This window comes from Macaca thibetana, chromosome X (genome assembly GCF_024542745.1).
Source record: "Macaca thibetana thibetana isolate TM-01 chromosome X, ASM2454274v1, whole genome shotgun sequence".
Classification (NCBI taxonomy): Eukaryota; Metazoa; Chordata; class Mammalia; order Primates; family Cercopithecidae; genus Macaca; species Macaca thibetana.
In genome coordinates this window covers 65,323,015-65,336,043 of record NC_065598.1, presented here as the reverse complement: position 1 = coordinate 65,336,043, position 13,029 = coordinate 65,323,015, and positions in this window count along the sequence as shown.

The window sequence follows — 13,029 nt, the reverse complement described above, 5'->3', positions numbered from 1 at the left end:
TGGATGAGAAGACCTTGGTTTGGAATGTCCTCTCCATCCCTCACTTGCTGTGCCTCGGCCTTCCCATCTGCAAGATGAAGGAACCTCCACTCTCCCTGCCTGCCCCAAGCGTGACAGCATTTCATGTCCCCCAGAGAGAGAGGGCCTTCGCCAGCTTCTGACAGGTCTTTCAGAGATCAAAGTTCAATTATGCCTTTCCTGCTTGGGTTCAGAGGCATGAGGTCAGAGCCTTTCAAAAGCTCTCTCATCCCAAAGCATTCATAAACTCAGCTTGGTGGCAAGAACACTCATCTAGGAGTCAGGCAGTCCTGGATTCAAATCTCTGCTCTGCAAATCACTGGGCATAAGACCCTGAGAAAGCCAACTCTCCTTTTGCAACTTTAGTTTCCTCTTCTATAAAATGGGGCTAATGACCGTAGCTACTTCATAGAGTGCCTGGTGCACAGTAGATGCTCAATACGTTGGGCTGTTATTATTACTCCACCCACCTCCATTTCCCCCATGTCATCCCCACTCTATCTGGCCCAGCCCCAGAACCATATCCCCTCAGAGCAGCCCAGGTGTCCTCAGGCCTGCAGGGCAGAAGGGGTAGAGGGAGGTCCCTCTCAGAGAGAGCTGGGACAGGACAGCAGGGGTCCATGTCGTCCCAGGATTCTTCCTTACACTCTCTGGTGGGGACTGGGGACAGGATCACAGGAGCTCAGAGTGGGTCACAAGGGCTCAGACCAGCCCAAGCACTGAGGTCAGAAACTGGGGCTTCAGCACAGGGAGTAGTCAGGTCTAGGAGCAGAAAGGGCATGAGCCAGGGTTGGTAAGACTGGCTGCCAGTCCCAGATTTGCCAAGGACTCTGCACGCTCTCAGCTGAGTCCCTGCCCCCATATGGGTGTCAGCCGGTATCCCCTCCCCCGGAGATGAGGCTGCAAGGGTTCCTGGCTGCCAGAGGGGAGGTCGCTGCTGAGCCCCCACCTCACTCAGTGAGGTCAGCTGGCAGGCCTCCTCCCGCTGCCCTCCCCCGTGCTTCTCCACTCCCCGCTTTGGCAGGACCATTTCTTGCAGCCTCTTCTGCAGCGCGCCCTCTGAGCCTTTCCGCCCCGCATTCCTGTGCAGGCCTTCAAGCAGTCCCAGACTGAGCTGGGGCTCGATGGGATGCTCTGTGAGCTGAGTTTCCCATTGTCCGCAAATCGGGACCAGCTGTGAGCAGCCTGACAGCCCAGTGCTCGTGGCCGCCCTCACTCCCGCTGCAGTTACCGAAGACGGGAGAAGACTGAGCCCACCGCCTGCCTGCCTGCCCGGGGCTCCCCCCTTAATGCAGCATGATCAGCTCCCTAGCCAGGAACAATCAAGCATTATGAATAAAGATGTGCAGCTGGACAGAGAATTCCTCCACACCCACCTGGCCCACCCAGCAGCTTGCAGCCTTCCTCCCCCGACCAGGCTCTTTCTACCTCAGGGGCACTCCACCCTGGTTGGTACACAGGCATGCAGAGGCCAGTTTCTAGGGGGCACAGGATTGCCCTAGCCTGGCCCTGCCCTCCATAGAGCATCCTAGTCCTCTGGAAAACTGTTGCCTGACCCCATCACGCCATAATTGAGGTGGGCTTGCGTACAAGGCATGCTGTGACCTCGGCCACCAGCGTTGGTGGGGAAGGAGGAAACCAGCCCCTGGGGAGGCTGGAGCCAGGACCTGATTCCAGGGCAGGAAGTTTGGTCAGGCTCAGTGTCGGGCATGTTCAGTGACAAGAGGCCACAGAGTGTGTGACTATCTGTTGGCGGCAGAGCCATAGGATTCTAAATACTCTGAGCATTGACAACAGTGTTCTAGCCAGGGCCTGGCGTGCAGGGAGTAGCATCCAGACCCAGGAAGGGAGCTGGCAAGTCTTTGGGTGGGGCCTTTGGACAGAGTATCTACACTGTGGGGAAGAGATGTCCTCTGATGGACAACAAATCAGACATTTGGGACACACGTATGGCTGGGGGTAGCAAGGAAATCACAATGGACACAAGTTTGGACTGGGAGTCTCTCCCAGCCCTGGGTGCTACAGCCTATAGAATGTGAGAAATTCCAAATACCCTTCCCATCACACCTCCTCTTCCCCTTACCCTGCCCCTATGTCCTGCCTGGATCCCCAGCTCTACTCACAACCCTATCTCAAAATCTGAAGAGGCCCAGACAGCAGTCCAGGTCAGCATGAGCTTCAGACCTAAGGGCTGGGCCTCTAGGCCAATGGGTCTCAATCCTGGCTGCCCAGTGGAATCACCTAGGGAGCTTTGAAAAAGTCCCCAAGGACCAGGCTGGACACCAGACCGATTGACTCAGGATCTCTGAGGGTGGGATCCAAGTATCAATAATTTTTAAAGCTCCCCAAGTGAGTCTAATGTGCATACAAAGTGGAGACCACTGCTCATGGTTGGCATCCTGCAGAGTGTTTCGGAACATGAGCTCTGAAAGTAGTGAGGTCTGCGTTAGAGTCTAAGCTGTGCCACTTAATTATGTTGCACTGCCAGATTACCTAACCTCTCCAAACCCGTCTCCTTATCTGTCAAATCTGACCCCTGTGTATGACTGTCATGAGGATTCAATGAGAAAATAGATACGAAGATTTTAGCATGGCACACAGTAAGTGCTCAATGAATGCTGCGAGTACTATTATGAGCCAGAGAGGCTGACACACAGGTTGAAAGACATCTCTTTTCATCCAGAGGCCTAGAAACTTAAGTTACAGGTTGGCAATGTCAATGACTTCCCTGAAGAGTCAGGTAATTTCATTGACAGTGGGGGCATAAAAGTATTCAGGCTGAGAGAGACATTAGAAATCATCAGGTGCCATCCACATGTGGCTCAAAATGGAAACTGAGGGACAGAAAGGGAGAGAGGCTGGAAACCTGGTCCCCCAAATCCCAGACTCATGCATGTGCTCAGATCAACACGTTTATAAAGCACCTACTATGTGCCAGGCAGGGTGGTGAATATGGCAGCGTCCCTGCTCCAGGAGGGCTCAGAGTCAGGCATGTAGATCTGTTACTCACAAAGGAGAAGTAATGATCATTCCACCTGGACAGAAAGTTGGTATCCACTTGGAGAGCCCCAGAGGAGGCTCCAACAGGCTGAGGTGGGTCAGGGAGAAGGCATTCCAAGCAAAGGAGGAGACATGGGTAAAGACATTGGAAGTTTTGGAGGAGTTTCTTTTCTTTTCTTTTCTTTTCTTTTCTTTTCTTTTCTTTTCTTTTCTTTTCTTTTCTTTTTTCTTTTCTTTTCTTTTCTTTTCCTTTCTTTTCTTTTCTTTTCTTTCTTTTTTTTTTTTTTTTTTTTTTGAGACAGAGTCTTGCTCTGTCGCCCAGGCTGGAGTGCAGTGGCATGATCTCGGCTCACTGCAAGCTCCGCCTCCCAGGTTCATGCCATTCTCACGCCTCAGCCTCTTGAGTAACTGGGACTACAGGCGCCCACCACCACACCCGGCTAATTTTTTCTATTTTTAGTAGAGACGGGGTTTCACTGTGTTAGCCAGGATGGTCTCGATCTCCTGACCTCGTGATCCACCCACCTCAGCCTCCCAAAGTGCTGGGATTACAGGTGTGAGCCACTGCGCCCAGCCAAGGAGTTACCTTTATGGCAAGTACCCTGACTTTTCCATAGAGGATGGAGTGAAGGGTCAAAGGAGGGAGGCCTGCTGGAAGCTATTGCAGTAACTCAGGGGGAAATTGATGGGTATCTGACTCTCAGTCATCTGCTCTTTCCTCAATCCCCACCTTTCATCACTGATAACCTCACCTCATTAAGAAAACAGGTGCCATCAGGCAGGAACTTCCCTTTATGCCCATAAATTCTACAGTCCTACTGCCTGTCATCTGCCCCATTATCCCTTCTTCCTTTCTATGACCATGGAGAATGACACCTTTCTCTTTTCTCAGACCAGCCCTTCACACCGTACTCTAGAGCCTGCTCCTCTCACCTTCCCAAGGCTTTTTTTAGGTAGCTTCTCTTCCTCTGTGTTGAATCATTTCCTTTAAGAAATACACTAGTTCAGTATCTTCCTTCTGTACAAGATTAGGCCGGGAAAAAAGGGAAAAAATAGAACAAGGAAAGGGAAGGAAAAGGAAGGGGAGAAAAAGGAAAAGGAAAGGAGGAAGGAAAGAAAAGGAAAGGAGGAAGGAGGGAAGGGAAGGGAAGGGAAGGGAAGGGAAGGGAAGGGAAGGGAAGGGAAGGGAAAGGAAAGGGGAAAGGGGAAAGGGAGAAGGCTTTTCTTTGACGAGTTTCTCCCTCCAGCTGTGGCCCCATTTCTATGAATTCCTTCACAGGGAAACTTCTCAAAAGAGACATCTAAACTCCATTTCCACTTCCTCCCCTCTCATTCATCCATCAACCAATGCTTTCTAACTTGTACCCTCACCTCTCCACTAAAATTACCCTTGTGAAGATCACCAACAACTACCAGAAAGCCAAATCCAGTGGACACTTATAGGAGCTAAAATTATGAGAGGTGGGCCAGTGGAGAGGCTAAGAGCAGGGCTTCTGGAGCCAGCCTGCCTAGGTTTGAACCCCGGTTGTACCACTAACCAACTGCATGGCCTTAAGAAAGATACTTAACCTCTCTGAGACCCAATTTTCTAATCTGTAAAGTGGAGATGATACTAACAGCACCCACCTTGTAGGATTAGGATGAGGATTAAATGAGTTAATAGATGCTATGCCCATCAGCACAGTGCTTGGCGCACAGCAGGTTCTCCAAATCAGCCAGCTCCATCAGTGGCTTCTGTCTGACTTGACATCTCAGCAGACGTCCGCAGTGCTGACCAACTTCCTCCTTCTGTAAAAAGTCTCTTCTCTCAACCCCGTGACAACACACTCTTCTAGTGTACCTCCTACCTATCTCACTGGCCCCTCCACTCATTCCTCCTCTGCCCAACCTCTATATACTGGAATTCCTCAGAGACCCATCCTGGGCTCTCTCTTTTCCTTTCTGAACTCTTTTCCTAGGTGAGCTCAGCCACTCCCATGACTTCAAATGCCATTGAAGTGTTTGCAACTCCAAAATGTCCATGCCCATCCCAAGCTTCTCCAATCTCCAGCCTCATTTAACCAGCCACCTACTTGATATATTCACTTAAATGCTTCAAGAACCATCCAAACTTAACAAATCCAAAGAGAAAGTATTGATTCACCCTGAAGCCTGCTCCTCCCGCAGTCTTCCCATCTTAGTAAATGCCACTATTTACCAGTTGCCCAAGCCCAAACCGCAGGAGTCATCCTTGATCGCTTCCTTCCCCTCACTCCCCACGTTCAGTCGATCAGCCCGTTCTGTTGTTCTATCTCCAGTATATCTCGTCCATCCGCATCTCCACCTGCACTGTTGCCATCATTTCTCTCACAGCCAACTGCACAGGCCTCCTCACCACTCTCCCTGCTTCCTTTCTTACCCTGTTAGTCTTGTCTCCTCACAATCATCAGAGTAATTGTTTCTCAAAATGCATATTAGACTATTGTCCCTAACTTAAAACTTTGTGGTGGGTTTTAACTGTGCTTAGAATAAAATGCAAGTTTCTTACACTGGCTTACAATGTTCCCCAAGATGTGTGGTCCCCGCCTCCCTCTCTGACCATATCTTGTCCCACTGCCCCCCTCGTTCTCTTCACTTCAGCCACACTGGCATCTTTTCTGGTCCTTAGCACACTTGAGCTCTTTCTGGCTTCAGGGTCTTTGCAGTTGTTGTTCCCTCGGCCTATAAAGTTCTCTCCTCAGCTCATCACATTACTGGCTCTTTGTCAACCTTCAGGTCTTAGCTTAAGTATTGTGTCCTAACAAAAGCCTTTCCTGAAAGTCATATGTAAAATTGGTACACCCATCATCCTCTATCAGGAAGATCTATTTATTCCCTTTGTGTCTCTTTATGTATTTATTTGTTTCTTTTTTGTCTATTTCCTTTACTAGAATGTGTCATGAGGGAGATACCTTTACTGTCTTGTTCACCATGGTTGCTGCAGAGTCTGACCCAGTGACTGTTACAAAGAATTCAATAACTGTTTGTTGAATGAATGAATGAATAAATGAATCAAAGAAAGTGGGGCTGGAGAGAAGGGAACAAATTGGGGAGATATTGAGAAAGTAGACACATTGAGACTTGGTGATGGATTGGATGTAGGGGAAGAGCAGAAGGAAAACAGCAGTGATGACTGCCCATTTCCTGGCCTTATTAGCTGGTAGAACCACTTATGAAACTAAACAATATTGGAAGGGACCAGTTTGGGGGGAAAGATGATGAGTTCAGCTTGATGCCTTGAGTTCAAAGTCCCTGTATGACATAAAATAGATATGTCCAGTAGGTACACTGGGACCTGGGTCTGGAACTGAAGAATGATCGTAGCTAACAATAAAGAATGGGACATCATGACAATGACTGAAAGCTGGAGAGTGGACGTTACTGTCTATTACTCTGGAGAAAGCAGTAATAAGGGGATAATTAAGGAGTGTGGAGGGAGAAGATGTCAAAAGACAGAAGCTAGAGCCAAACTGACACTTGTATGACAAGAGAGGAGAGTAAAGAGCCACAAGGTGCAATGAGATAGGCAAGAGAAAGAAGAGGACACTCAGTGACTCCGAAGCCAAGGAAGGAGAGAATGGCAAGCAGGAAGGGAGGGTTGGCAGGGTCAGATGTGAGGATGGGAAAAAGCCACTTATGCTGGTGACAAAGAAGTCATCAGTGACCTTTAAGAGAGCAATTTCAGGCAAGAGGGGGAGAGGACATATTGCAGTCGACTGAGGAGAGAGTGGGAGGTGAGGAAGCAGAGACAGTGAGAGCAGACAACCCTTTTCCAAGCAGTTTAACTGAAAATGGAAGGGAAGAGAGAAGGCAACAGCTTAAGAGGGAGGCAGGGTCAAGGGAGGGTTTCTTTGAAGGATGGGGGAGAGCTGAAAACCCTTGTAGGCTGAGGAGGAAATAGCACTCAAAGGAGGGGCAGAGATGGAGATACAAGAGAAAGGGGATAATTGATGGAGTTAGAGGTTAGTTATGGAGAGGAGGATAGATAAGTCTTCCTAGGAGACAAAAGGGAGAGAGGGAGAAGGAGGGAGACAGAGGGAGGGAAAGAAGGAGGGAGGAAGGGAGAGAGAGGACATACGGAGAGATTCCGAGATGGACAGCCTTAATCTTAGCAAAATTGGAAGCCAAGCATTAGGAGGGTGTATTTGTGGGGCTGGAATGTAAGAAAAGTAGAAGATGGGAATGCCAGCCCCCATGGGATGAGTTCAAGGATTGTAGAACATCGGCAAGGACTTCACACTGAGGCTGGCAAGCTTATAATTGCCAGGAGCTAACTGGCCAAGGCTGGGACAACAGAAGGCAGGACCAGCAGAAGGTGTGCAAAGCTTGAATGACTTCAAGTCATGAAGGTTACAGTTGGGTGGCAGGGTTAAGAATATATGAAGCAGGGAGGTGGGGAGGGCCTAGAGATAGCTAGGGGCTGGGAAAATGAGGCTGTGGGTGGAGAGGAAGGACTGGAATGCTTGAGGGTGGGAAGACCATTCTTTTTTAAACAAGCGGTTGCTTAATAGCCCAGTGCCAAGGACCGGGACCAAGACCAGGTTTGAGAAGAATGAGGGAGCCAGTCATCTGAAGGCTGGGGGTAGGGGTGCTGGGGATTGGAAATCATGGTGCTGGAGCCATCCCAATTAATGACAAGGCCCAAGATGTACTCAAGCCAGTGGGCAGCTACAGTAGAGAGGATATGTAGGTCATGGAGGTTGTAGGATGACTGGGTATCAGGCTCAGGGGACATGTATGAGGGTGCCGAAGCGAGTGAGGAAGACAATGGGGTGGAGGGAAAGGTCTGGGGGCCTGGGGCTATGCGAACTGGAGAAGGCCAGCCAATATTCTGGAGGGCAGTGGAGCTGAGAAAGGAGAAGGCGGCTTCGAGTCGTTAGCATGACTTTCTGTGAAAGAGGGGGCATTGGACATAGGACAGAAGCCAAGCCGGACAAAGGCAAAAAGCAGGGCATCTATTGAAGAGAGTTGTTAAAAGTGGATTCCGCATTCTTTTTGTCATCTAGGGTTAAAGGGAGGGTAGTTTTGGTGAAAAGACAGAAGCTGGTTACTTTGTTTCTGATAGAATAGCCAGGGCACTCACAGGGTAAGACCAGACCTGGGAGAGAAGGACAGGGCATGTGGCAGTTCCTGAGAGCCCTCTGTGCTTAGAGCAGTCACTGCAGGTGTCTGGACCAGGAGTGAGGGAAGGAGGCCATGAGGGAGGTAAGGTTGACCTCTGGGAGCATGACCACAGCAGCTGGTTCATCCCCTTCCCATCAGAGCCAGATATAGGAGAGACACAAGAGAGTAGGGCTTCCTGGATCCCCACATCTGACCAGCATGAAGCATGGTTGGCCTTCCACCACCTTTGCCTGGAGATTTCTCAGCTGTACCTGCCACTCCATTTCTGCCAAGAAATTGGCCCTAATATCTCCAAAACGGAATTGAGGTTGCGGTTTTGGTGGCATTTACAGAGCACCAGATTGGCAGAGGACTGTGTAAGCAGGTCTATGTATGTTCTGTCTGGTTGCTTTGCCTCTCTGAACTGCTTCAGTTTCCTCACCTGAAAAATGAGTGTAAGAAAGCCTCCCTCACAGGATGGTTGTGGGGATTCACTGGGAGAATGCACTGAGTCTTAGTAAACCATTAGTTGCTGTAGAGCTGTCAGCTGGGAGCATCTCATTATGACTGGGAGGAGCGCTGCGGCCCTGAGGCACTCTGATAAAGGCCAGCTGACCCAGCGGCTTGCCTAGCTGTCCAGTGGCCTATCTTTCCACCTGTCAGCAGGCTGGGAACCTGCTGACTCCTGGGCAGGTAGGAGTCCAACGGAGAAAGGGGTGGGAAATCTGACTGCTGAGGAGAAGGATGCATGGAACGTATCCAAGAGGAGGCATCCATCCAGATCCCACCTAAGCTTGACCCCTGGGGACTCCAGGACAGGTATGATTCCTATTTCTTGCCTTCTTGGCTGATTGGGGCCCCTAGGCTGGCCAACTGGGTGCTAGCTGGGAAGCCCAGAGGGTAAGCCTGAGCCACAGGTGATTGCCACAGGGACTCTAAGGAGACTAGAGAGTGGAGTGAGAGGAGCACTGGACTGAATAGGAGAGGTGTCTGCAGCCCCGAGCTGATATTGCCTGGGAGAGAGGAGATTCCAGTTAAACAGCTGAGCTGCAAATTGGGGAAATCAAACATAAACCACCTCAATAAACCTGTCAAGGCCAGCAAACTCCCTCTTTTGTTCTCATTCCCTGACCTGTGCTTGGCTTCTAAAGGGACAGCAAAATAACTCTGGTTTGTAGGCAAGACCTCTAGTGTCACTCCGCCTGGGTTGGAATCCCAACTCTCCCACTTAGTATCGGTGAGAGCTTGAGTGGGAAAGTTATCCTCTATGTGCCTCAACTTCCTCATCTGTAAAATGGGGTTGTTGTGGGATTAAATGACCTAATATTGGTAAAGCAGTTAAAATAGTGCCTGGCATGTAGTAAGCATTCTTATTGTTTCTAGAACACTACACCCTGGGCAGCAGAGGTTTTATGAAAAGGCATTAGACTTGGACTCCAGCAGATCTTGGTGTAAACCTTCCATTCTTCATGCGAGCTCTCAGATTCCTCATCTTCAAACTCTTAACCCATAGGATGGCCTATAGATTAGATGAGGAAACATCTCTGAATATGTCTGGCCATTCCTAGCATATAGTAGGTGCTCAATAAACGGCAGCCTACTAAAATCCCCTTAACATCTGTCACCACTTTACAGAGCTGGCACCATGACCTCAGATGCTTAAACAATCATCAGGGCAGTCCAGGATCTCTCGCAGACACTTCAGTCGGCCCAGTGTTCATCTTCATGGAGGTGGAGGGGTGTGACCCAAAGGCCTGAGACTTCTCCAGGAGGGTGTCCTGCTTTGTGTATCTTAGAGCAGCAACATTTCTCGAACTCTAGAGTCCAGACTAGGGTGGGGCCCAAGAATTTGCATTTCTAACAAGTTCTCCGGGGTGATGAAGCTGCTGGTCTAGGGACCACACATGGAGAACAACTGCCTTGGAGCAGCAACTTTAATGTGCATGCAGAACACCTGGTGAAATTGTTAAACTCTGGATTCTGGTTGAGTAGGTCTGGGACGGGCCCTGGGACTCTGCATTTCTAATAAGGCTCCAGGTGCTGCTGCTGCTCCACTGACCAGACTTTGGGTGACAAGGCTTAAAGGAGTGGCTGATATGTTGTTAATTATCAACCTTGACCAACAGGTTGGCAGGTGAGCAGTGGTAAGCAGACCAGGGGAGGGGAGCATGGGGCTCCGGAGGCAGGAATTCAGCAACAAGGCAGTATCAGGGGAGAGGTGAGAAGATAGCACTTTACCAGCAAAACGAAGACAACAGTGAGGACAGCAGCGCTGGATTCTGGGATAAGCAGACAGCCCGCGTTGAAGGCCCTAGCATAGCAGTGTGCGTACACGCATAAAAGAGAGAACAAAATATCTCAAAAGAATTTGATATATTTTTTCAAGCATCAAAGTAGTATCCTGGGAAAAATCAAAACTTTGTTGGACTTCCTTACATGTATTTTATGAGCTAGTATTGTTTTTAATTTTAATTATATATGGCCAGTGGGTGGGAGAGGGGGAGGGCTCTGCAGTCTGTTTAGGGCTTAAGGCTTCTAAAGGTCCTAAAACCCAATCCTGGTGGCCACTGATGTCTTTGTCCCTGAGCTTTGAGGCCTGAGGTTGTGGCCAAGTGTGTGTTCTGCTGGTTCTGCCCTGCCAGTCCCAGGATCTGCAGAGGAGATTCCATTTTATTAGATGGAATACACGTCATCATCTAAGGGAGTTCAGGGCTCTTAGATGGGGTGTCATACAAGAATAATGAGGGTTCACAGGACTCGAGGGGCATCAGTGTCAATGTCATGAAATCAAGGGAACAAAGAGAGGGGACGTGTTCCCCATGAACGCTCCCTGCCAGCACACATCTGAACCAGCAGGTGAGGAGGACATCCTCAGCCCCTCCCAAAGGGTTGGGGGCACAGGAATCCAAGTCACAGAGACCAGCCTGCATTGGAAACCCATCTCTACCTCTGCTTAGTTGTATGACCTGGGACTAGCAACATTTCTGTTCTTGGTTTCTTTATCTGTAAAATGAGAATGATAAAAGTTTCTGTCTTACAGCGTTGTCATAAGGACTAATTTGGTTAATACGAAGTGCCTAGAATAATGCCTGGAACATCATATACCTTCAAAACCGGTGATTGTCATAATTATCTAATAGCGGTCAGAGTCATAGTAAGAACAGTATTTCAGTAGAAACAGAGATGAATTTGGGAACTGGGAAACCTCTGTCCAAAGAGGCAAAGGGCACAGGTGAGAGGTGAGTTGTGTGCAAGATGTGCCTGTCAAGATTCCTCAGCCTCACCCACCACTGCCCAGTCTAGCCAAGTCATGCATGGGGCCAGTGAGACCATCAGACAAGAACCAGAATGAGTCCTGAGTGACCAAAAAATCCTGTTGATGAAACTGCACACCTTGGAGACATGGACTGTTTCCATCTCTTCTCGTAGGTGAAAGCTGTCCCTTGTGAAAACAGAGCAACAATGGGGGATTGGGAGCGGGCATGTTCTCTCCAGACTGCAGTGGGCTTCAGGCCCCTGTTGCTAGAGGGGAAGTGGCTGTGCCATGCTTGGTGGCCCTTGGTGACCACGAGTCTCTCAGAGGGCAGAAGGACAGGGAGGCCAGTGGTTTGTCTGGACCTAATTCTGGCAGACAAGAGGGACCCAGCTGAGGAGAGGGAGGAATTGGTCCCCTAGGAGGAATAAGCGGGTCTGCCCAGGGCCGCTTCTCACCAAGAGGGAGGGCTGGGCCCCTGAGGGCATGGACCCTGAGCACCTGGAACTTAGACTTCAGAGAAGCCAAAGAAAAGAATGAGAGATAGTACCCACGTGAGAAGAGGTAATTCCGAGACTAAGGAGAATGGGAGGTTCATGTGTGGCCTGAAAGAAGGGAAAACAAAAATAGAAGCAGGCATATTTTTAAAGAACAAAGAAGAAGAGACACATACGTAAATGTGAAAGCAGTGAATGACACAGGCCTATAAGAATAGTATCTGATCTCTTCTCAGCACCAAAATGCTAGTACAGATCCGAAATGCCCAAGGCCTTCCTTTGCCAAAAGAGCACGTCTGTATCCAGATGTACTTGGAAATCCTGAATCCACTGTATGTTTCCCATGGCCCACCAGGGCAGCTAGGATGGCTGCAAGGGTGATTTCAGAAGGTGACAAGAGGTGGTCCCTGGTCCCTGCCTCCTTCCCGACCTGTGCCAGCCCATCTGGGCCAATGGGTCCCCCTTAGCATCATTGGGAACCTCCTTCACCAACTGCTTTGGGCTTTGAAAGGTTTATTCTTCCAAACACACAGAATTCGTGGAGTAACAATTCATTCGTCTTCCCAGTTTGATTGTACAGTCGACAACAGGTTGATTCGGCTGCCAGTCAACACTTCTGGCCAGTGTGAGATTGGCCAGGACACACTGAGCTGCTACAGGCACAACAGTCCAAACCCTTTGGAAGTGCTGTGCTGACTCTCAAATGCCTCTCCAGCTGTTTTCATGGCATGAGCTTGAGATGGGAACCACAGACCTTGCCTCACCCCTTTAGGTTCCAGAAAAGGCCAATGACTGACCTAAGGGTATGCAGGGAGAAGTGGGAAGCAAAGGGCTCCTGGCTCTAACCCGGAGTCCTGTTACAGGATGGCTTCAAACTTGTACAAACCTTCTTCCAAGTGTGCACGCAGTGCCTGTTAAATCAGTCTGCTTGGCCTGGCCAAAGCGCCTTCCCCTTCCCCCACAGCCCCACATCCTGCATCTCAGACCCCCTCCCCTCCAGCCTCAGGGCCTAATCCCAAGTGTCCTTTTCACGTCCGCACCCTCCCCTCCCCTCCCCCAGCCTGTTCTCCATAGGAATGGGCCCCCCAGCCTTCCCATCTACTGCTTCCCACCCCCCTCAGCCCAAGCCCTATAGAGTGT